Raw genomic sequence first — 24,516 nt, 5'->3', positions numbered from 1 at the left:
GGGGGGGGATGAGTGGGCAGTAGAGAAGTGACAGATTTTGAGATTGCCCGCAGAGATATTTGTTCGCCGGCCGTTCCGATTGACTACGTTGCCTAACAACTTTGTGCTTCAGCAAAATTTGAACTCGCCAGGCGGGCGATTTTAGAGGAATTTCGAACCCGCCCGACGCGATTTGAAGTCGCCGGGGGCGAGCGGGCGAGCGCCAAAACTCACCCCTGTCATAGTGACGTCACACTGTAATGTCGATGACGTAATTTTCGTAACCCTGTCTCTTGTCTTTCTTTCTTTATTTGGTGTTTAACGTCGTTTTCAACCACGAAGCTTATATCGCGACGGGGAAAGGGGGGGAGATGGGATAGAGCCACTTGTTAATTGTTTCTTGTTCACAAAAGCACTAATCAAAATATTGCTCCAGGGGCTTGCAACGTAGTACAATATATTACCTTACTGGGAGAATGCAAGTTTCCAGTACAAAGGACTTAACATTTCTTACATACTGCTTGACTAAAATCTTTACAAACATCGACTACATTCTATACAAGGAGAAACAGAATCCGTTAGTCGCCTCTTACGACATGCTGGGGAGCATCGGGTAAATTCTTCCCCCTAACCCGCGGGGGGTGTCTCTTTTCTAGGAAACACGAAGGTTTGGAAAGTATTTCTTATAAACATAATATTATTGCTAAGACCAGTGATAGTGGCATGAAGCGATGTCAATGTTTAGAATTGCTTCATGATTACTAACATTCTCGTCCATTTGAGAGCAATGTAACCTAGGTATCGCTTGACGACAGACAACAATCGTTGTAAAGTAAAAACAATGATCAGTCCCAGTCTGTTCGTCAAGACCCGAAGAAGTCCTGTAAGAAAGATTCTAGGCAGACACTGAATTCTCTTCACCGAGGATTGGATCAGCTGTTTTATTTGTATACCTATATCTACACTGAATTCGCTAACCTGTTCGTCGATGAAGAATAACCACTTGGTGTAACCTGCTGGACCTGTTGTCTACGTCGACCTGTTCGTCACTGGATCGTCGTCGTCCCAACATTTGCTGTTCGTCATCCTGTCTTCATTATTTCTTCGACCTCAAGCTAAGCGTCTAACACTATAACTCATCGTCATCATGTTCTAAATACTGTGTTTTTCACCAGAAATTTTTGAAGAAGAATGACTTCAGTTCTCCCATTGTGGGCATCTATTTATTAATTAACCTGTGATAAATAGAGGATGTTGTGAATTTTGAACAATATATAGTTAGCCACTTATAAACGAAATTGTTCAAACTAAATTAACGCTGTTGTGTATTCTTTGGGCAAGAGAGTACAGTTTCAGCGCAGAAAGAGATTGTGTGTATCTCAACCAAACGTTTATACCCTAGACCAATTGGTAAAACCGTCACAAGTATGACCCAGCCGGGGTTCGAACCCACGACCTCCCGATCACGGGGCGGACGCCTTACCACTAGGCCAACCGTGCCGGATGTGAGGACCTATAGTTTTCATACTTGTAGAAGATTTAAAATAGAGGTATACCTCTGTACTGGTCTGTTGCCTCTTGTTTCAGCCAGGTATCACTGTGAGTGCTGACTGCACCTTGTCCTTCCAATGTCTGCACTGTATCAAATGTCTCACCTGGTTCCTGTTTTGAGTGATGATAATCTGACTGCTGATTCAACATACCTGAAAGCAGAAGCAGGTAATTTTGAAAAGCAACACTCAGTAAAGTCCAAACTGAGTCAAGTTCTCAACTCACTGCCCCAGCTTGCAACAACGATTCATGTACAGTGAAACCCGGCTATATTGAAGTGGCACGGGACCCGGGAAGACCTTCAATATAGCCGGAACTTCAATTTAGGCAATTCTCGGTTATATTGAATTTCCCTCCTTGTTCCTTCAGAAATTCAATATAACCGAACTTTTTTCACTATACGTTCTTATTTCCGTGTCCACACATTTCGTTTGATGTGAGATATATTCCCATTAATCTTTCAACTGTTGGCTGTTGTTCTTTGAGCCTCCTTGCTTTTTTCAGGGTTAGGCTAAGACTAACCCTAACCCTAACCCTAACCCTAAGACTTTTCAATGTTTCTTTTTCTTTCATAATCTTGGTCACACAACCTGCCGAAATTCCATATTCCTCAGCTACTTCCTTTCTCTTTTTTTGCAGCCAGTTTTCAGCTTCTGAATAAGCTCGATTTTTCTTTTAATTGTCAGACTCACCCTTTCTACATTTAGTCAAGTTTTGACTAAATGTTTTAACATCTTCTTCTTCTTCTGCGTTCGTGGGCTGAAACTCCCACGTACACTCGTGCTTTTTTGCACGAGTGGAATTTTACGTGTATGACCGTTTTTTACCCCGCCATTTAAGCAGCCATACGCCGTTTTCGGAGGAATGTTTTAACATAGAGGGGGGAATCGAGACGAGGGTCGTGGTGTATGTGTGTGTGTGTAGAGCGATTCAGAGTAAACTACTGGACCGATCTTCATGACATTTTTCATGAGAGTTCCTGAGTGAGATATTCCCTGACGTTTTTTTCATTTTTTCGATAAATGTCTTTGATGACGTCATATCCGGCATTTTGTAAAAGTTGAGGCGGCACTGTCACACCCTCATTTTTCAATATTGAAATTTTGGCCAAGCAATCTTCGACGAAGGCCGGACTTTGGTATTGCATTTCAGCTTGGAGGCTTAAAAATTAATTAATGACTTTGGTCATTAAAAATCTGAATTGTAATTAATTTTTTATATAAAACGATCCAAGATTACGTTTATTGTACAGTAAAACCTGTAGAATGCGGTCACTGGACTTAACGGCCACTCGCACAATACGGACAGTCTTTATTGGCACGGATCGTTTCCTTCATTAAAATCACTGTACTTAGCGGACACCTCGGAATTACGGACGCGGACGCTTATTTAAGGTCCCTACTAAATTGTGTAACTGCTCAATACGGACAAAGGATGTTCGTTTAACTTCCAAACATCCAAACATCATTGCGATTGTCTGTCTTCTCTCTCTCGCAAGCTTGATTTGAGAGGTAAAAGAAGCTTAATCGCGATTGGTCGGCTTTGAGCTGAAACTGAAACAAGCTTATTAGCGATTGGTCAGCAACCTCATAGCCAATGAAATGCATCGAAAGTATTCGACGGAAGTCGGTACATTTGTAAACAACATCGAAGATTCTCACACACTTGCACAGCTGATTCAGTCGCGTTTTGCCGAAGTTTGAATGAATCACGATGGCTTCTAGGTTGCGGAAGGAACGAAACGCTCTCACTTTAGAGCAACGAGTGTTTGTGTGTGAAAAAGCTGCAGAGCGGACAATCATGCCGATCGATCGCGCAAGAGCTGGGCTGTGGAAGGACGCAGATTTCAAAAGTCAGCATAGACAGAGAAAAAATTATGGCTTTGTGGGAATCAAGAGACGGTCGAGCAGATCAAAAGTGGATTTCGAAGAAGGCAACTGATTATGAGGAACTAAATGATGCTGTTTTCCAATGGTTTTCAACAAAGCGTGCTAATCATTTTGCCATCAGCTGTTAACTTGTGTTCAACCTGTGTTAAAGCTGTTGTGATAAGTTGTCTGAAGGACCAATTATTTTTACTTTAAATAATTTATATATTCTTGTTCTGCCTGTGTTAACAACATGTGATAAAGTGTTCTTTTTAAAAGTCCTCTGTGGACTGGATCTGTTACAAGTGGTAATAAAATACTGTATTTCACCGTTTTTACTTGTTATTTTTTTACTCTTAAACATGTACATACAATATAGCACTTTCCTTTTCGCAACCACATTTGCTTGAACCTGTAAAATAAGGACACCTGCAGAATAAGGACACTTTTCACTGGTCCCAAGGGTGTCCGTATTTGACAGGTTATACTGTATTCTTCATCATTTTCTGATTCCAAAAACATATAAATATGTTATATTCGTATTAAAAACAAGCTCTGAAAATTAAAAATATAAAAATTATGATTAAAATTAAATTTCCGAAATAGATTTAAAAACAATTTCATCTTATTCCTTGTCCGTTCCTGATTCCAAAAACATATAGATATGATATGTTTGGATTAAAAACACGTACAGAGAGTTAAAAAGAATAGAGATATAGAAAAGCGTGCTATCCTCCTCAGCGCAACCGCTACCGTGCTTTTCTGGATTGTTAATTTCACTGCCTTTGCCACGAGCGGTGGACAGACGATGCTACGAGTGTACGGTCTTGCGGAAAAAATGCAATGCGTTCAGTTTCATTCTGTGAGTTCGACTGAGCTTGACTAAATGTTGTATTTTCGCCTTACGCGACTTGTTTGTTTTGCAGCCATTTTTGCTAGTGTACAAAGGGAAACTACTCGCATGAACAAGAGAAATTAAGTCGGGGAGATCTACGCACCACAAGACTACATGGCGTAGCTGTCAGAGGCCCGCGGCATTGTTAGACTGTAATTGTTATCAGAGACCTCCTGACTCGAAAGTTGATGCTGATCTGGTCTCTCCCCTTCCTCAACTGATTGCGCTGACAGAGGCGTGTCATATCAGTCGGCGCCCGCGCAGTCATTGTTCTTAAAAAAAAAAAGTTAAACAAATCTTTGGAGCAAACATTTAATATAGCCAGGTAAAAACGTCCTGTGGGCTGAATTTTTCTTTCAATATAGCCGGGATTTCAATATAGCCGACTTCAATGTAGTCAACATTTTTTAACAAAGAAAAAGTAGAGCTTCAGCCGGGACCTCAGAAATTCTTCAATATAGCCGGGATTTCAATATAGCCTACTTCAATATAGCCGGGTTTCACTGTATATTGGTGTGCCAGTCTTTTTACATTTAGGTTTTTACTAAATATTTGAACAATAAGATAGACGTGGAATCGAGACGAGGGTGGTGGTATATGTGTGACCGTCAATGTGTGTAGAGCGATTCAGAGAAAACTACTGAACCGATCTTAATGAAATTTACAAACCTCCCTGAGAATGATATCCCCAGGTGTTATTTTGTAATTTTTTGGATAAATAAATGTCTTTGAATCTGATGACATCATACCAGGCTTTTCTTTTTGATAAATCTCTATTAAATGTCTTTGAATCTGATGACATCATACCAGGCTTTTTTTTCTCAATCAAATTGATTGAAATTTTGGTAAAGCAGTCCTCGATGAAGCCAAAACTATGCGATTGCATTTCAGCTCGGAAGCTTTAAAATTCATTAATGAGTTTGCTCATTAAAAATCTCAAAATTCTAATTATAATTTTAGAAATCAATCAACGAATGATTCTGTTTTATTTTTCATCATTTTATTAAAAACACGCTCAGAAAGTTAACAAAAATAGAAAAAAGACGGCATTTCTGTGATACGCTATGTACTGGCTTGTCACTTTCTGCACGTTTTTCTTGTGTATGTGTTAGACCCTTTCTTGGCGCAAGGCCGTAAGATTTAATGATGTGGTGGAAACAATGCAGTATGTTAATTTCATTTTGTGAGTTTGACAGATTGACTAAATGTAGTGCTAGTATATCGCGAATTTGAGCTTCATGACGCAATCTCATACATTGCGCGGTGAGTATCTTCCCGAGTCGACCATATGAAAATGACATAACTCTGGAACTTCATTTTTTTGTGTCAAGCCTCACATTAATCTATTATTTGACGGCATGATTTTGTATTGAATGCCATATTGCCAGGAGCCTGGATTCTAAATAATAATGGAACAGCCCTCGTACAGTTGTGGCAAATGAGAAGAAGACTAAATGTAGTAACTAATGGCGTCATGCAACATGTTTTTCTACTAACCCCTCCCAACCCCCCCTTCAAAAGGTGTGAAGTGCTACCAAGGCTGACTGTCACCAATAGTGTCAACAATGCCTCTCCCCCACTTGACCACCACCCCTTCCCCAAAACACCCCCTCCCTCCCCATTACATGTTTCATTTCACTTACCATACGGATGTGTTCCAGTGATGTCACAATACTCTTCTGCAACATCAATTTCTATCTTGACATCTGAGAGAAGAGCTGTATCTCCTTCCATGCTGTTGGGAGAGGACATGGTTCCCAACTCTTCACTGTTCAAGGCGCTGACAGTTCCTGACTGTTCACTGTTCATGGCGATGACAGTTCCTGACTGTTCACTGTTCAAGGTGCTGACAGTTCCTGACAGTTCACGGCGCTGACAGTTCCTGACTGTTCACTGTTCAAGGCGCTGACAGTTCCTGACTGTTCACTTATCAAGGCGCTGACAGTTCCTGACTGTTCACTGTTCAAGTTGTTGGCTACTTTCAGGTCCATAGCTGATCGGCTTTCAAGGCATTAATGCTGTGTAGAAAAACGAGACTCAATCAGCAATTAAAAGAAGCAGAGAAAAGCTCTCTCTGTCTCTGAGTCTCTCTCTGTCTCTCACAATCACACACACACCGCTTCACCCCAAAAGCTCCATGACTAAACAAGTATCGGTACACCAGACACTCAATGACTCATGTGCAGTTTTAAAATCAGCAGAATTGACAGCTAGCTAGGCTACGCTCACGAGATCTTCTGATATTTCACAGGATAAAGCTGCGCCAGTAAGAGGGAATTTATTAGACTGCACTTATTCGAAAGCACTTAAAAAACCAGTACAAACCATTTAATGACATGGACAACGATTGACCCAAAAAATAGATTTCGCTGATAAGTATTGTCATCATTTTCACGAGTTTTCATTCACAAACATCTGGGAAATAAATCTCATGTTCCCCATGCAATAACTCGAGGTGGTGAATGGGTTTGAGCTTTCAGGTGAAACGTGGATTGTCAAAGTAAAAGCCAATCAGGCTGATTGTTTGATGTGTGGAACCATCGCGGCTTTGGATTTGTACATGTGTTTTCGAGGACAACGATTGTAAGCATTCACTCTCAAAGACCCAATCAATGTTGATAATTACCACGGCCACTCATGGTCAATTTGAAACTTATCTCTGTAATCGCAAAATCCACAACGAAAAGTCATAAACACTTAAAAGAAAAGAAATATGCTCAACACTTACTGAATTCACAGGTATGATCTCAGCTCTGTACATTTTCAGACTGGAAGAAAAGCGCCAACAAGCTATGTTTGACGTCACATACAAGTTTGACATGTTATCTCGTGCTACTGTGACGATGCTTTGTGGCCCGGAGTTGGATTCTAAAAATTCGTCTCCCTGTGGGTTATTGTGCATTTTGTTGCACAACCAAAATGATGACAAAAACGATGTTTGGTGGCTTGTCGTCAGACCAGCACTTTGTTGTTGGTCCTCGGGGAGCATATGGCCTTGGCTCAGAATTGGTGTCTAGAAACTGTGACAAAAAGTGTTTTTCAGAAAATGTTGTTTTTATAAACTGCACCTCAAAGAGAAAAAGATGACAAAGACAACCCAACAAGTCTGGAAGAAATCGGACATTTATTGTGTTAACAGTGGACAAAAATGTGCGTACATGCTGTTCATCACCCTTACATCATGTCACAAGATAAACATGCCAATTAAAAGGAAACCTGAATAAACAGCTTACAAATTTCAGTTGCAAATTGACAAAGGAAGCCAAAAGGATAAATATGTACAAAATTCAAAATAAAGTAATTGGAATTACGTTCCCGACAAAAATAAACAGCAGGACAGTTCATCACCTTACAACAATGTGAGGGCCTCAGTTAAAAATAGCAAAAACTTACAGAATTATCAGTTAATATACATGGAATCACATTCATGTACCGATTAGCATCTGTAGCAGATTTCAGAGTGATAATGCAAGCAAATATTTACTTTTAAAGCAATGAAATGTTGAATTGTATGAACAGCAAGTTTCTATTCAGTACAAAAACTAGAAAATCAAACTTAGGTCGCACGTTATCTAGAAAGTCATCTGAAAAATCATGTCAAGTGACATAAATTATCATGTTATCATCAACGAGACAAAATTCAAGTTCGTGAACAAGAAACAATTACATAAATTACTCATCCATCTTTTCTGTTCATCACTTTACAGCGTGACAAAGTCACATTTCACATATTAGTATCCAAACGGAACAGAGCTAGAACACAATACACATATCCAGAACACACACATCAAAGGAGGGTAACATCAATGGCAAAAAAAAACTTGTAACTTGAAGCACTCAAAAGTTATCACATGAAAACTGGAGATGTTCATCACATTACAGCAAACTTGTCAAAAAATTGAACATAAATGACTGTCCTGTCTGCATAATTCATTTAACATGTCATTAAACAAGTTACATTAGGTGGCAGACATAAAATATAGAACATTGGAGGAAAAAAACGAGCATAGTAAGATTTAGTGACGCCAATAAGAAAAATGTTCATCACCTTACATCACAAGATGAACACATAATGAGACCCGCAAACCACTTTGGTGACAGAACATAAGCAAAATAAGTGAAAATGGAAGAATATATATGACTTAAGATTAAAAATACTCCAAATATGATATGTTCAAAAAAATAATGTGAGATAGAGAAAACTTTGGTGTTTGTTCATAACTTTACACAAATCAGATTGCAGAGATCTGATGTAAGATGATGAACTGTGCATGCTCATGTGACTTGAAGACATTTTGTAATTAGTTGAACATCCCAGATTTTGAACTTGACACAAGTAAAAGGTAACTGTTTAAAAAATTCCAATCAATGACAAAGGAAAACAAAGTTACCTTTGTTCATCACTTTACACACATTTGGCAATAGATGCTTGCTGTAAGGTTATGAACTACGCCAATTAAGTAATTCTAGGAAATAAGTTTGATTTTATCAAAACTATATGAAGATCCGTGGTAAACAATTAGATTAAGGCATTTTTTTCATGACTGATTTCTAAAATAACAACAAAAATTGCTAACTTTTAGATCAGTGTAATTTATTTGTTGAAAAGTGATGAACTACGTCGACATTAGGCATTGCATTTGTCTATCAAAATAACAACATGCTGACGGTTTTATTTTTTTCAAATTATTGGTGAAATCATGCCAGTTATGATTATTTCTCCAGTCTTTCATTAAATTGTTTCTATAAAATGTAAGTTCATCACTTTACAAAAGATCGATACACATTTTTTTTTTTTTCACATGTAGGAATCGAATTGAAAATTGTCTCAAGATCGGAAACTACGCACAAGTACTTGCTAAACAATACAGAAAAACAAACATCGTTGCATTGTGACAAATTAACAAACTACAAACATTTATTCATAGCCACGCAGTTCATCACTCTAGATAACACAATTACAGCAAAACATTTACCTTTACGTTCTCTATTTCCTTCGTCCATGACGACTTCATTCACAATGACGCTTCACCCTTTATTGATTTCGCGCCTAAAACAATGGAATGTGACCGCTCACACCTTTCCGATAAAATATTAGTCCGATGAAAAATGTAGTTCATCACGATGCATCTTACAGCAAATTGACACATTTCACCTATGAAGCCATTTTCTGTACAAACTACAACGCAAACCATGAATTTTGATCCAGCAAATAATACTCGGGTCTAGTCTCATCAAATATTTGAGTGAACAACGGCGATTGTATTTTTTGGATAACTCATTGTAGTGAACGATTCATCCGCGTGTTTCCTTACGACAATACGTGATGAACATCACTTCGTTTGTTTCCGGAAAATACTCGGCGATGCATTGACCGTTTCTGCCCGAAAGATACTCTATGATTTCATCAGCCTTTGCAGAACAGAAAAACTTCATTTTCTATGTTATGTCCTCGAACACTATCGCAATAAATTAATCCAATTAGACCCACTGTAAAATGTCACAAACAAATCGAGAAAACTCGGCCGATAGTTAGCACAAATTGCGTCACAGCGACCAAAAGAACAACATCGGCTATCGACTTGAAGTGAAAACGGAAAGGTAAACATGTCTTAGATCCAAGAAATCTCTTTCCGTTGTCCTTCTGTGGCTCTGTTCACAGAAATTAGGCCATGAATAACCCGAGTGGGGGGAAAGTGGAGTTCGACGCCATTTCTGAGCCAAGGCCATATATCGCCTTTTGTCTCATCACTTTATCAACCGCGGCCTTCGGCCTTGGTCGATAAAGATGAAATAAAAGACAATATGGTCCCATTGGACCAACAAAAAAGCTGGTCTGTCAACAAGCCACCAAACATCTTATATTTTGCCTGTCAGTGTCATATAAAGAGTGTGTTTAGAAACACTAGTGTGAAAAAGGGAGATAAATCAATCGGCAAGACTATGTTACAGATTGTGAATATGATGACATGCCAAAATTCAGATAAATGAGGGTTGAGTAATTGCATGAATGGGGTTTTTGCCACATCAGTTACACTTACAAGCAGAGCCACAGGACCAATTTTGGAAGTGGTATTAATCCCTTGATCATTCCCTTGATTTACGTTTGTAGCAATTATGTGTTTGTATTAGAATGATTGTAACGTGTCTTTCCGATATGGCTGGAAATAGTGTAATTAGATGACGTTTTCGTGGGCTCAAATGAAATCAGTTTCTCAATTTCAGAATTTGCATGAACTTATTTCCTGGAGCATCTACATGTAGTCATCGGGCAGAACCCAACAGGTAGTTGTAGATGGTGAAACATCAGACCAAGTCCCAGTAGTGAGCGGAGTGCCACAAGGAACAGTAATGGGGCCCCTTTTGTTTCTCCTCTTCATCAACGACCTCCCAGACAAACTCATCTCTAAAACCAGGTTGTTCGCAGATGATTGCATTGTCTACAGGGAAATTAGAGACATACAGGATTGTAGACTCCTTCAAAGGGATTTAAACACCTTGTCACAGTGGGAAAGGACTTGGGGTATGGAATTCCACCCACAGAAGTGTAGTGTTTTGACTTGCTCCAGATCACGCAAGAGAACCACCTTTGACTATGTTTTGAAAGGTTTCACACTAGAGCAGACAACCAGCTCCAAGTATTTAGGTGTAGATATCTGTAGTGACCTTTCATGGAAGTCCCACATCGACCGTGTTACCAAGAAAGCAAACGGCGTTCTCGGATTCCTGAAAAGAAACCTACGCACAACCAACAAGAAGACCAAGTCCAACGCATACTTCACGCTCGTACGACCACACTTAGAGTATTGTAGTGCAGTTTGGAACCCGCACACCGTAGAGATGACTAAAAAGGTAGAACAGATTCAACGTAGGGCAGCAAGGTACGTGACACACGATTATAGTTATGAAAGTATTTAAGTGTCAGTTCCATGTTGCAGTCACTCGGATGGGAAACCCTAGAAAGTAGGCGCACCAAGACCCAACTCACAATGCTCCACAAAATCATCAACAACCTGGTAGATATCCCCCCAGACCCCTACCTCACCCCTGGCACTAGCAGAACTCGATCCAACCACAACCTTAAACTTCGCCAAATTTCCGCCTGTACAAACTATGTCAGCTTCTTCCCGCGTACCATCCCCATGTGGAATTCCCTCCCGGCAGCTGCTGCTGAGGCTCCCTCTCTGGTATCTTTCAGAGGGGAGCTCTCCAAACTCTCATTCTAAGTTCTAACTCCTCCCTACTCCTTATTTTATTTCAAAGTTAGAGTAGGGTCTCAGTTATATTCAGTTCCTCCTTGATCGTTTTGTTTCGTTTGACTACTTCCTTTATGCTTAAGTCTTTTCTATCCTCAGTTACTTTTTATTTTTTCTCCGTCTTTGTCCTCTTTAAAGACTAAAGAGCGCTAGTCACTAAAAGTCAGCAATTGACGACGTGACGAAAAAATTCTGAAAGTCATCTGCATTCGATCACACCGGTCATTTGACCAGTCTTGCTGAAGCTTTGAAAGAAATTGGTTCTCTCAAACTCAATTTTGCATTGTTGTTCCTTATTTTAACCTGTCGAAGCGTTTACCTTGAGAATACAGTGATGACACAGATAATTCGCTTGGTAGTAGTCAGCGAGTGGCGTTTTAGTTCGGGTCAGCTAACAAATATGGCAGCAGCAGCCAAATAGAGTGATTTCCCTTGCGTCTTTTCGGTCTGACTAAAGACCACGCGACCGCACGCGACCTTGCGCGGCCTCAAACTAAAGCATGTACATGTAATATACATGTAGTATCTTCACAACATTATTTGACTTATACCAAGTTTTAAGTCACAGAAATAAAAACAAGTCGCGTAAGGCGAAAATACAACATTTAGTCAAGCTCAGTCGAACTCACAGAATGAAACTGAACGCACTGCATTTTTTCACAATGACCGTCGTCTGCCGCTTGTGCAAAACGGAGTGAAACTGACGAGCCTGTTCAGCGCTGTAGTGGTTTCGCTGTGCTGCATGGCACGCTTTTCTGTACCTCTCTTCGTTTTAACTTTCTGAGCGTGTTTTTAATCCAAACATATCATATCTATATGTTTTTGGAATCAGGAACCGACAAGGAATAAGATGAAATTGTTTTTAAATCGATTTCGGAAATTTAATTTTGATCATAATTTTTATATTTTTAATTTTCAGAGCTTGTTTTTAATCCAAATATAACATATTTATATGTTTTTGGAATCAGCAAATGACGAAGAATAAGATGAAATTGATTTTGGATCGTTTAATAAAAAAATAATTTTAATTACAAGTTTCCGATTTTTAATGACCAAACTCACTTTCTTTCTTTCTTTATTTGGTGTTTAACGTCGTTTTCAACCACAAAGGTTATATCGCGACTAGGGAAAGGGGGGAGATGGGATAGGGGAAAGGGGGGAGATGGGATAGAGCCACCTGTTAAGTGTTTCTTGTTCACAAAAGCACCAAACAAAAAATCGCTCCAGGGGCCTGCAACGTAGTACAATACATGACCCTACTGGGAGAATGCAAGTTTCCAGTACAAAGGACCAAACACTTCCCACACACTGCCCGACCAAAATCCTTACAGACACTGACCACACTCTACACAAGAACCACTCAACAAGGGTAAAAGGAGAAACAGAACCCGTTAGTCGCCTCCCACGACATGCGGGGTGCAGAGAAATAAGGATGTGGAAAAGAAGACTTTTGGTAAGTGAAATAAAGGTGATGGATCCAGTCAGGTAGAAATAAGACAACAAGAAAAGAATTGGAAAACTGCAGGGAATAGTAGGGAGAGTTTTCTTGGAAGGAAATATAGGTGAAAGGACTGGTAAGGCAGAAATAAGACAAAAGAAGAGAAGTAAAGGGGTGGGGTAGCTCTGTTTAAACGCTCCCGCCGCGTGAAGACGACCCCATGGGAGCACCAAACTCACTCATTAGTTTTTAAGCCACCAAGCTGAAATGCAATACCAAACCCCGGCCTTTGTCGAACATTGCTTTGCCAAAATTTCAATCAATTTGATTGAAAAATGAGGGTGTGACAGTGCCGCCTCAACTTTTACAAAAAGCCGGATATGACGTCATCAAAGACATTTATCGAAAAAAGGAAAAAAACGTCCGGGGATATCATTCCCAGGAACTCTCATGTCAAATTTCATAAAGATCGGTCCAGTAGTTTGGTCTGAATCGCTCTACACACACACACAGACACAGACACAGACACAGACACACACAGACACACATACACCACGACCCTCTTCTCGATTCCCCCCTCTATGTTAAAACATTTAGTCAAAACTTGACTAAATGTAAAAAAGGGAGTTATGATGTATTTTGCCACGAGCTATCGAGTGAAAGCATCGTGGTTCAGCGTCCGACCATATTCGCCTCTAAAAACAATGCGGACTTGATCGAATTATCCGCCTGACCTTCCGCTCAAAATTTGTATTAAAAATAATTTTGGTTGCGTTATAAAGTAAAGCCCCCCACATTTGGAATAATTGTGTAAAAGATTTTTTTTTAATTGTTTTTGTTTTTTAATCGCAACGCTGCACAACGCGCCGCGCGCTGTGAATCCACTCCGAGGCAGAAATCCTCGGCTTGCACTTTCGTTGGCTTGCTCTTCGCAAATACATCATTACTCCCTTATTACACCCCCGGTATAGGGGTGTGTATAGGTTTCGCTCGATGTGTTTGTTTGGGTATTTGTTTGGGTATTTGTTTGGGTGTTTGTGTTCGCAAGTAGATCTCAAGAATGAACGGACCGATCGTCACCAAACTTGGTGAACAGGTTCTATACATTCCTGAGACGGTCCTTACAAAAATTGGGACCAGTCAAACATACGGTTAGGGAGTTATTGGTGGATTAAAATTATACAAGGACTTATAGAGGCACACCCCCGTTGGTCAAAGGGAAATAACCATTCTCACTGCCACCAACTGAGAAGGTTATTTGCCTTTGACGGGGGTGTTTTTCCTATCGGAGGAATTTCTTGTTTTTTTTATTTCTGTGACCTAAAACTAGGTGTAAAGGCAGATGATGTTGTGAAGATACTAGATATATAAGAATATTACACAACCATACTTTAGTGTATGGTCGTGCCTGCGATTCTAAAATCAATGCGAACATGGTCAGACGCAGGTATCCGATGCTTGCACTTTCGCTCGTTAGCTCTTCAAAAATGCATCATTTTAAACTTCCGTATGTTTTATTTCTCTGACTTAAAACTCGGTACAAAGTGTGATAATGTTGTGAAGATACAAGATATATAAAAATATTACATGTACATGCTTTAGTTTGAGGCCGCGCAAGGTAGTGCAAGGTCGCGTAGTCTTTTTGCATGAACTGCCCAAAATAAAGGACATAGACACCAAAAAAACGTACAATATAAACCCTACTGAGCGAGCGATCCGGAACATTAGCACTGTGTTGTTACATTTGATATGAAAGACTAGTCCTCCAGGTGACCAAGTCAAAGAAATAAAGTTTTTTGTTTGTTTGTTTATTTGCTTAACGCCCAGGCGACCACGAAGAGAAATAAAGTTTGTTTGTTTGTTTGTTTGTTTATTTGTTGCTTAACGTCCAGCCGACTACGCAGAGCCATATCAGGACGAGGAAGGGGGGAATGAAGGGGGCCACTTGTCAAGCGATTCCTGTTTACAAATGCACTAACCCATTACTTGTGTCCCAGCAGGCTTTAGTAAAACTAAATTAATACCTACTGGAAGATTACCAGTTTCCAGTATGTTAAAATAGGCTTAACCTATCTACTGCTGGACTTACATCAGAACACTAACAGATTAAACTATACATGAATCGCGAGACAAGCGGCAAGAGAAGAGATTTTTGGAAAAAATACAGGTGAATGAGCAAGAAGGCAGAAAAAAGAAAAGAATTCATGAAGAAAAAGAGAGCATGACAGGAAAGAGGAACCAAAAATCTACCTAACAGCAAACTAGAAAGCTCCTGCGGTTCCAAAAACAGGAGGGGCCTTTAATTTCATAACCGCAGTGCCCCACTGCGGGAGAAATAAAGTTAACATTCTCACAAAAACCCCACTAAATACAGATAATGAAACTTATGTATTGGTCGAGTACTTGTAATGCCAAGTTCCGCGATTGCACAACATACTTCTCAAAATATGTCAGTTCACTTACATGCTGCTCATTAATGTTATGACAAGCACTCTAATCAGTCTTTTGAATAGATCAATTTTCAGGAATGTAAGCCACACAAAAATTATGTCAGTTCACAAACCACAGTTATAGTCCAGCACTGATCTGTTTTCGGGGGGTATAATAGTAATGGTTATGTTTGCGTGTTGTTTAGTGTGTGAGTGCAAATGACATGTACTATTTGTAGTTTCATGTAATTTTAAGAGAGCCTGAAACCGAGTGAGAGAGACATCGAGACAGAGAGAGAGAGAGAAAGAAAGAGAGAGAGAGAGAGAGAGAGAGAGAGAGGGAGAGAGAGAGAGGGAGAGAGAGAGAGAGATCTAAGACAGAGAGAGAGAGATCTAAGACAGAGAGAGAGAGGAGGGGAGACAGAGAGGTGATAATGGAACTTTATTTAACAAGGATTTAAAGTAAAACCTCTTCTTACAGCCTATCCTTACACCCAAAACAAACTTCTAGCGGGAGAGATCATGTTTATATGTGTGTATTGGATACCATGCATAAATGAACAGTTTTTTTTTTTGTTTTTTTTTTTACCTCAGTTGCATGCAGGCTGCTTCAACCCTTCCTTTTTTTTCTTGTAAATAGGCGGTGAGCATCCTTCTTCATTGGTCTTTTTTCTTCTTTTTAACTCCAACATACTCACGAGACATGGACATTTTCTCTTTACAATGGAAATATTCCTTATATTTACAAATCAAATTTTCTACTTAATATTTGAAACTCAAAAATTACAAACACTGATCCCCGACAAGTTGTCTTTCTAAAAATACTAACACACATTTTCCCAATTAATAGTACGTGATTTACAAAATTTCTCATCTTTTTACAACAACTTGTGTCTTGATAACCAAATATTATATCCTGCATCTTAAACTTAACCCTTAATCCAGCCTTTTCCTCTATCCAGTTTTCTATCTTCGTCCAAAACAACTTTACCGGTATGCACTCATAAAAAAAATGTTCAACAAAATCAACTTCCGTACAACATATACAACATCTGTTATTCTCCCTGACTTGCATTTTACATAATAAAATATTTGTTTAATATATGTTATGTAAAATTTTCCATTGCAATTCTCTTAACCTCACTTCTTTGGAAACATAGGCAATGAACAGTGTTAAATCAAAAAACATTCTCGGGAAAACACGCATTTACACGAAGAATGTTCTTTCTTTCTTTATTTGGTGTTTAACGTCGTTTTCAACCACGAAGGTTATATCGCGACGAGGGAAAGGGGGGAGATGGGATAGGGGAAAGGGGGGAGATGGGATAGAGCCACTTGTTAAGTGTTTCTTGTTCACAAAAGCACTAATCAAAAAATTGCTCCAGGGGCTTGCAACGTAGTACAATATATGACCTTACTGGGAGAATGCAAGTTTCCAGTACAAAGGACTAAACATTTCTTACATACTGCTTGACTAAAATCTTTACAAACATTGACTATATTCTATACAAGAACCACTTAACAAGGGTTTGTTTGTTTGTTTATTTGTTGCTTAACGTCCAGCCGACTACGCAGAGCCATATCAGGACGAGGAAGGGGGGGATGAAGGGGGCCACTTGTCAAGCGATTCCTGTTTACAAATGCACTAACCCATTACTTGTGTCCCAGCAGGCTTTAGTAAAACTAAATTAATACCTACTGGAAGATTACCAGTTTCCAGTATGTTAAAATAGGCTTAACCTATCTACTGCTGGACTTACATCAGAACACTAACAGATTAAACTATACATGAATCGCGAGACAAGCGGCAAGAGAAGAGATTTTTGGAAAAAATACAGGTGAATGAGCAAGAAGGCAGAAAAAAGAAAAGAATTCATGAAGAAAAAGAGAGCATGACAGGAAAGAGGAACCAAAAATCTACCTAACAGCAAACTAGAAAGCTCCTGCGGTTCCAAAAACAGGAGGGGCTTTTAATTTCATAACCGCAGTGCCCCACTGCGGGACTTAACAAGGGTAATAAGTGAAGAATTTTATGGGTGAGAAAAGGAAAGTAAAAGGACTTTGGGGAGGCAGAAATAGAGAAGAAACAAGAAAAAGATCATAACCCTTACACTGGTGCAATTCTGTAACACATGTTACATAGCCACTGGTGAATTAACAGAGAGAAAAATAACAAAAAACAGTCATATAGGTTTTCGCATCCATGGGAGGTAATCGGAACCGACCAAACAGACTGAGCCAGTAGCGCGACATATGTCGTGACAATCAGGTGACAGTATACGTAAAGTAGCGCGACATATGTCGCGACAACCAGCCAAAGGGCTAATTAGGTTCACGGCATCGAGAGTGATACGACCTTCTCTCAGAAGTTAGTAGAGAAGGCTCCCCCATCCACCACCCGGCGCGAGGCACGAAGAATGTAAGACTGACAATCTTTGAGATGTAAAGCTAAAAGCATGTTTTATTGAACAATACGCCTCTTTCACGAATTTCTAGACTTAAAAAAATAGAGACAAAAACAAACAAACAAAAAACACACACACACACACACACACACACACACACACACACACACACACACACACACACTACAGAACTGAAACAAAATTGAGTAAGAGATTGAATTGCTCAAGAGAAAAAAAATTCATGAATTGCATGTAATATAAACGTTCTTTGCACCAAAACCCGGAAGCACATTGAACATTTTTAGGAGAATGACAAAACAGGGCAAAAACTAAAAACTGTTAAGCCAGTAATCCTTAAGTCAATTTTGTGAAGACTTCATAAAGTTTTTACTCAAAAGTAAATTCAGTAACAAAGCTTCCAGGTATACTTCGCGTAGTCGACTTGTCTCAGTTCATTTAAGACTTGAAGGATTCAAACAACATAAATAAATGTCATTTGTCATCAACATTGCCTCTTATATCTAAACAGATTTGTTCTGATCATATTCGAAATTAAAAGTGACTGTTACAGTGGAACCCCCATTTTAAGACCCTCCAATATATTTTAGACTGGCCCTCTCTTTCAAGACCCTGTTTTCTCAGATGTTCTGTTCAAAACCTTTGTAAAATTTACCCCTCATTTAAAGACTCCCTCCTTTTTAAGACCTGATTTTCTCAGATTTTTGGAGGTCGTAGAAGGCGGGATTTACTACATAAAAGAGGGGGAAAAAAATGTTCAAAAAAATATGAACCTCTTCTTTTTGCTTTAAAAAAAGTGAACAACTAAAAATCAAGTTTACCTGGTTATTCATAAAATAATAGAAACATATAACTCAAAAGAAAACACACACGTAAACGCATGCACACAAACACAGTGCGATGCATGCTTGCAACTTTCTTGTTCACAAAAACACTAATCAAAAATTTGCTCCAGGGGCTTGCAACGTAGTACAATATATGACCTTACTGGGAGAATGCAAGTTTCCAGTACAAAGGACTTAACATTTCTTACATACTGTTTGACTAAAATCTGTACAAACATTGAGTATATTCTATACAAGAAACACTTAACAAGGGTAAAAGGAGAAACAGAATCTGTTAGTCGCCTCTTACGACATGCTGGCCGGGGAGCATCGGGTAAATTCTTCCCCCTAACCCGGGGGGGGGGGAGATGGGATAGAGCCACTTGTCAATTGTTTCTTGTTCACAAAAGCACTAATCAAAAATTTGCTCCAGGGGCTTGCAACGTAGTACAATATATTACCTTAATTACTGGGAGAATGCAAGTTTCCAGTACAAAGGACTTAACATTTCTTACATACTGCTTGACCAAAATCTTTACAAACATTGACTATATTCTATACAAGAAACACTTAACAAGGGTAAAAGGAGAAACAGAATCCGTTAGTCGCCTCTTACGACATGCTGGGGAGCATCGGGTAAATTCTTTCTCGTCCCAACCAATATTCTTTCTTTATTTGGTGTTTAACGTCGTTTTCAACCATTCAAGGTTATATCGCGACGGGGAAAGGGGGGAGATGGGATAGGGGAAAGGGGGGGAGATGGGATAGAGCCACTTGTTAATTGTTTCTTGTTCACAAAAGCACAATCAAAAAATTGCTCCAGGGGCTTGCAACGTAGTACAATATATGACCTTACTGGGAGAATGCAAGTTTCCAGTACAAAGGACGTAACATTTTTTACATACTGCTTGACTAAAATCTTTACAAACATTGACTATATTCTATACAAGAAACACTTAACAAGGGTAAAAGGAGAAACAGAACCTGTTAGTCGCCTCTTACGACATGCTGGTTAGCATCGGGTAAATTCTTTCTCGTCCCAACCAATATGGGACTCCCCCTAACCCGCGGGGGGTCCCAACCAATATGGGACTCCCCCTAACCCGTGGGGGGTTTGTATTAATATGAGTTGCCTCAAACTACTAGGGCCTGTGAAACTACAGCCACACACTTAGTACATGCGCACTCTTGTCTCCTGTATGTATTAACATGAGTTGCCTCAAACTACTAGGGTCTGTGAAACTAGCCCCACACTTAGTAAATGCACACTCTGTCTCCTGTAGGATTGTATTAACATGAGTTGCCTCAAACTACTAGGGTCTGTGAAACTTAAGCCCAGACCTGTTTACCCCCATAAGTGTTTTGGAGTAATGCTCAGCCCCAAAAATAGTAATCCTGGCACAAAAATAGTAATCATCCAGCATTCGTCGCCAATTACAACGCACATGACAACTGTGTCTGCGAAACGCAATCACGCACATATATCCATCATTCACAAACAAAACACATCAGTCAGTTTTTGTAGTCATCATAATTTCAACGAAGATCACATCAAAAGCACATGCATCACTGATTCTTTTTCTTTTGCTCGTAGTAGGCTTTTTTCAGTGTGTCAAGCGCTTCTCTACTGTACTTGCGCTTGCCGAATGAGTGAGGGCGAGACTTCACCACTAGAATAAGGCTCTCCAGCGTCTTATCAGACAGACATGATCTCTGGTCAGTCCTGTGCTTTTTCACCCCATTTTGCCATTGAAAAAACAATGCCAAACATGTGAATTGATTAAAAAAAAAATTTTAAAAAAAAATCGTAGTCTTGACACGGATAGCGGAATGGCGTATTTTTTGCAGAAAATCGTAATAAATTACGCCAAAATCGTAAGGGTAAACAGGTCTGTAAGCCACACACTAATTAGTACATGCACACTCTTGTCTCTTGAATGATTGTATCAATATGAGTTGCCTCAAACTACTAGGGTCTGTGAAACTAGCCACACACTTAGTACATGCACACTCTTGTCTCCTGTATGTATTAACATGAGTTGCCTCAAACTACTAGGGTCTGTGAAACTAGCCACACACTTAGTACATGCACACTCTTGTCTCCTGTATGATTGTATTAACACGAGTTACCTCAAAGTTTGTTTGTTTGTTTATTTGTTGCTTAACGTCCAGCCGACTACGCAGAGCCATATCAGGACGAGGAAGGGGGGGATGAAGGGGGCCATTTGTCAAGCGATTCCTGTTTACAAATGCACTAACCCATTACTTGTGTCCCAGCAGGCTTTAGTAAAACTAAATTAATACCTACTGGAAGATTACCAGTTTCCAGTATGTTAAAATAGGCTTAACCTATCTACTGCTGGACTTACATCAGAACACTAACAGATTAAACTATACATGAATCGCGAGACAAGCGGCAAGAGAAGAGATTTTTGGAAAAAATACAGGTGAATGAGCAAGAAGGCAGAAAAAAGAAAAGAATTCATGAAGAAAAAGAGAGCATGACAGGAAAGAGGAACCAAAAATCTACCTAACAGCAAACTAGAAAGCTCCTGCGGTTCCAAAAACAGGAGGGGCCTTTAATTTCATAACCGCAGTGCCCCACTGCGGGAAGTTGCCTCAAACTACTAGGGTCTGTGAAACTAGCCACACACTTAGTACATGCACACTCTTGTCTCCTGCATGTATTAACATGAGTTGCCTCAAATCACCAGCTTCAGTCTGTAAACCTGGCACCACATGGTCGACATGTGTTCTCTCTAACCTTCATGTATTACAGTTATATAAACTTGGCCAAAATATTATTGCAACAAATTTTGCACCCAAATTAAAGCCTTAATTTCAGTGTCATTTCATTAAAACGTTGTATGTCAGTTAAGGCTGTTCACTTAACTATCAGGATCACCTTTTGGATTAAAATTTCTTTTACAGGGATCAAGTGACCGCCGCTCAAATAAGTGTACACTTAAAATTGACCAGACGAAAATGTAGGGCCAAAAGGATAATCGCCAAAAAATCACAATAGGCAAAACCTTGCAACTTTGATATATATATGTTACAGTAAATTCATCAAACCAGTGAATTTGTAAATTTACTGAAATTTTCAGTAAATTTGTAAATTTCCTGGGTGTCAAACTCAGTTTGTTTGTTTATTTGTTGCTTAACGTCCAGCCGACTACGCAGAGCCATATCAGGACGAGGAAGGGGGGGATGAAGGGGGCCACTTGTCAAGCGATTCCTGTTTACAAATGCACTAACCCATTACTTGTGTCCCAGCAGGCTTTAGTAAAACTAAATTAATACCTACTGGAAGATTACCAGTTTCCAGTATGTTAAAATAGGCTTAACCTATCTACTGCTGGACTTACATCAGAACATTACATAATTATGACGAGCTTACCTGAGTAAGTGAAGTCTAATTGTGGTTTTATCGACCACAATGTAGAGAGGAAAGGGATTACGTGAGATAGAACGCGGGAATACGTCACTGTTTAACGACGTGTAAATGGTGCAGAAAAAAGAGAAAGAGAGAGGAAAGGGATAGGGAGGGAAAACGGTTATCAGTATAACTCTGAAGACAACTTAGGGCGAGGCACGTAATCCCTTTCCTCTCTACATTGTGGTCGATAAAACCACAATTAGACTTCACTTACTCAGGTAAGCTCGTCATAATTATGTAATTTTATCTCCCACAATTCCGAGAGGAATGGGTCACGTGAGACTTTAAAGTCTGCAACATTTACACCCTAGCACTGTCGATGAATTGAAATACATATAAACCTACCCCAATTCTTCATGACAGAACAGCCTGTCCAAAACTCCTCCCACTGTCCACTGGTTTCTTGTAAAAAGTTGTGAAGGTGTTAGCCCGACGCCAACCAACAGTCTTCAGAATGGTTGCCAGAGGAATTTTACTTGCAGCTTTACTAGATGCAGCGGAACGAGTTGAATGCGGCGTAAATATTGTCATGTCAATACCCGCTTTTTGTAATCCAATCTTTGTCCATCGACGGATAGTATCTCTCGACACCGCTTTGTGAGGGGCTGTCCAACTGATAAAGAGTCTCGTTTCCGTTCCTCTAAATGCACGAGTTCTTTTGACATATTGTTTCAAATAATGTACAACACAAATTGCCAAATCAGACGGAAAAGCACAAAATACCACTTCATTCTGATGTTTGTTTGGGCCAGAAGTTTTGAGCAAATCCCCAAACCTACATCGTACATCTTCCTTTGTCCAACTCATGTTACGCAAGTCCATCAACCAAATCGCCTGTCCCCTTTGACTAGAGACCAACAAGCACAACAGCACAGTTTTAAGCGTCAATTGCGCCAGCGATAAAAATTTTGCCGGTGACCATTCTTTTAAAAAATTTAGCACTAGATTAGCGTCCCAGGTCACACAAGTACGGGGCAAAGCTGGCCGTCTGTTGAAAGCTCCTTTCAAAAACTTCTTCACCAGTGGATGACAACCCACTGAACAATTATCCTGAAGGGACAATGCGGAAACAGCGCTTCGTGCCATGTTCAAACTGCTGTATCCTTTGCCTTCTTGGAACAGTTTCGTTAAAAACCTTATCAACTCATGTGGAGAGGCACAAAAGGGATCTCTGTCCCGTTCAAGGCAATGCTGAAGCCAGCGTTTGAAATATGACTCGTAGTTACGCTTCGTACCCTCTCTCCAGGCTGACATGATAATGTCTGTTGCTTCATCCTGAATTCCCTGTTTCTGGAGGGCTGTCCGGACAAGGAACATGCTACTAGTTTCATCTTCTTCAGTAGTGGATGGTGCTCCCCTGTCAGTGGATGACTGAGTAAGTTTTCTTTTCGGGGCAACATGACCGGCAGTTCTACTAGTAGACGCAACAGTTTCGTGAACCACACTTGCGTTGTCCATAATGGCACCACCAGCACACACTCCGCCTCTAAGACTTCTATCCTTTGGAGCACTCTTGGAATGAGACTGAAAGGCGGAAAACAAAACGCCTTGAACAATGACCAGTCTAAGGAAAATGCATCAATGGCAAATGCATCTGGGTCAGGTTTCCATGAAACATACTTTCTTAACTGTGCGTTAACACGAGAAGCAAATAAGTCTACATCACAGAGACCAAACCGATTGATGACTTCTGCAAACACTTGTGTGTCCAAATGCCATTCAATGTTGTGTCTATCTACACGGGATTCTGCATCTGCCTCTATATTTAGGCAACCCGGTAAGTGTGTTGCTGTTACACAATTACTATGTGATAAGCACCACAACCAAATGTCTCTGGCAATGTCGTTGCACAAAACTTTTGTGCTGCCCATGTTATTAATACAAGCAACAGTGGTGCTATTGTCTGTAAGTAACTGAATGTAAGAGTGACATAATCCCCTGCAAAGGGATTTCAAGGCAAAATAAGCTGCTTTAAGTTCCAAACAGTTAATATGTTCAAAAGCTTCTTCCTTGGTCCACATTCCACCTGTGGTGCTACCCTGACACTCCGCCCCCCACCCTATTTTCGAAGCATCTGATTTTACTATTACAGTAGGTATGCCTCTGCTAACAGGGGAAGGATATTGCTTTACATTATCAATCCACCAGAGAAGGTCTGAACGAACTTGTTCTGAAACCACAAGTTCTGCATCAAAGTCACCTTTCCTAACAGCAAGGGCTTCATTTTTTGCGATCTCTAATCGTTTAAAAAAGAGAGGTGCAATCCAAACACCCGGTTGGGCAGCCACTAAATATCCGATAACTTCAGCCAACTGCCTAATTGTACATTTCTTTCTTCCAGCCAAATCAGCGCACTTAGTACGAATTTTATCAACTGTCCGGGGGGTCAGAGAAACTAACATGTTCTGAGAATC

At 39.8% G+C, this 24,516-nt stretch overlaps 1 long non-coding RNA gene across 1 annotated transcript; it reads right to left on the bottom strand.

The window, feature by feature from the left end:
* Window positions 1–20: 20 nt before the first annotated feature.
* LOC138963160 (uncharacterized) lies at window positions 21–11,951 on the bottom strand. The gene is made up of 3 exons (XR_011454732.1): window positions 11,869–11,951; window positions 5,937–6,311; window positions 21–1,682 (listed from the first exon to the last, which is right to left on the bottom strand). It is a non-coding gene; the product is annotated as an uncharacterized lncRNA (long non-coding RNA).
* Window positions 11,952–24,516: the final 12,565 nt, after the last annotated feature.

The sequence above is a fragment of the Littorina saxatilis genome, linkage group LG3, assembly GCF_037325665.1.
Source record: "Littorina saxatilis isolate snail1 linkage group LG3, US_GU_Lsax_2.0, whole genome shotgun sequence".
Lineage (NCBI taxonomy): Eukaryota > Metazoa > Mollusca > Gastropoda > Littorinimorpha > Littorinidae > Littorina > Littorina saxatilis.
The sequence above is the reverse complement of the archived record's forward strand: the minus strand, read 5'-3'. Positions and strand labels throughout refer to the sequence as shown.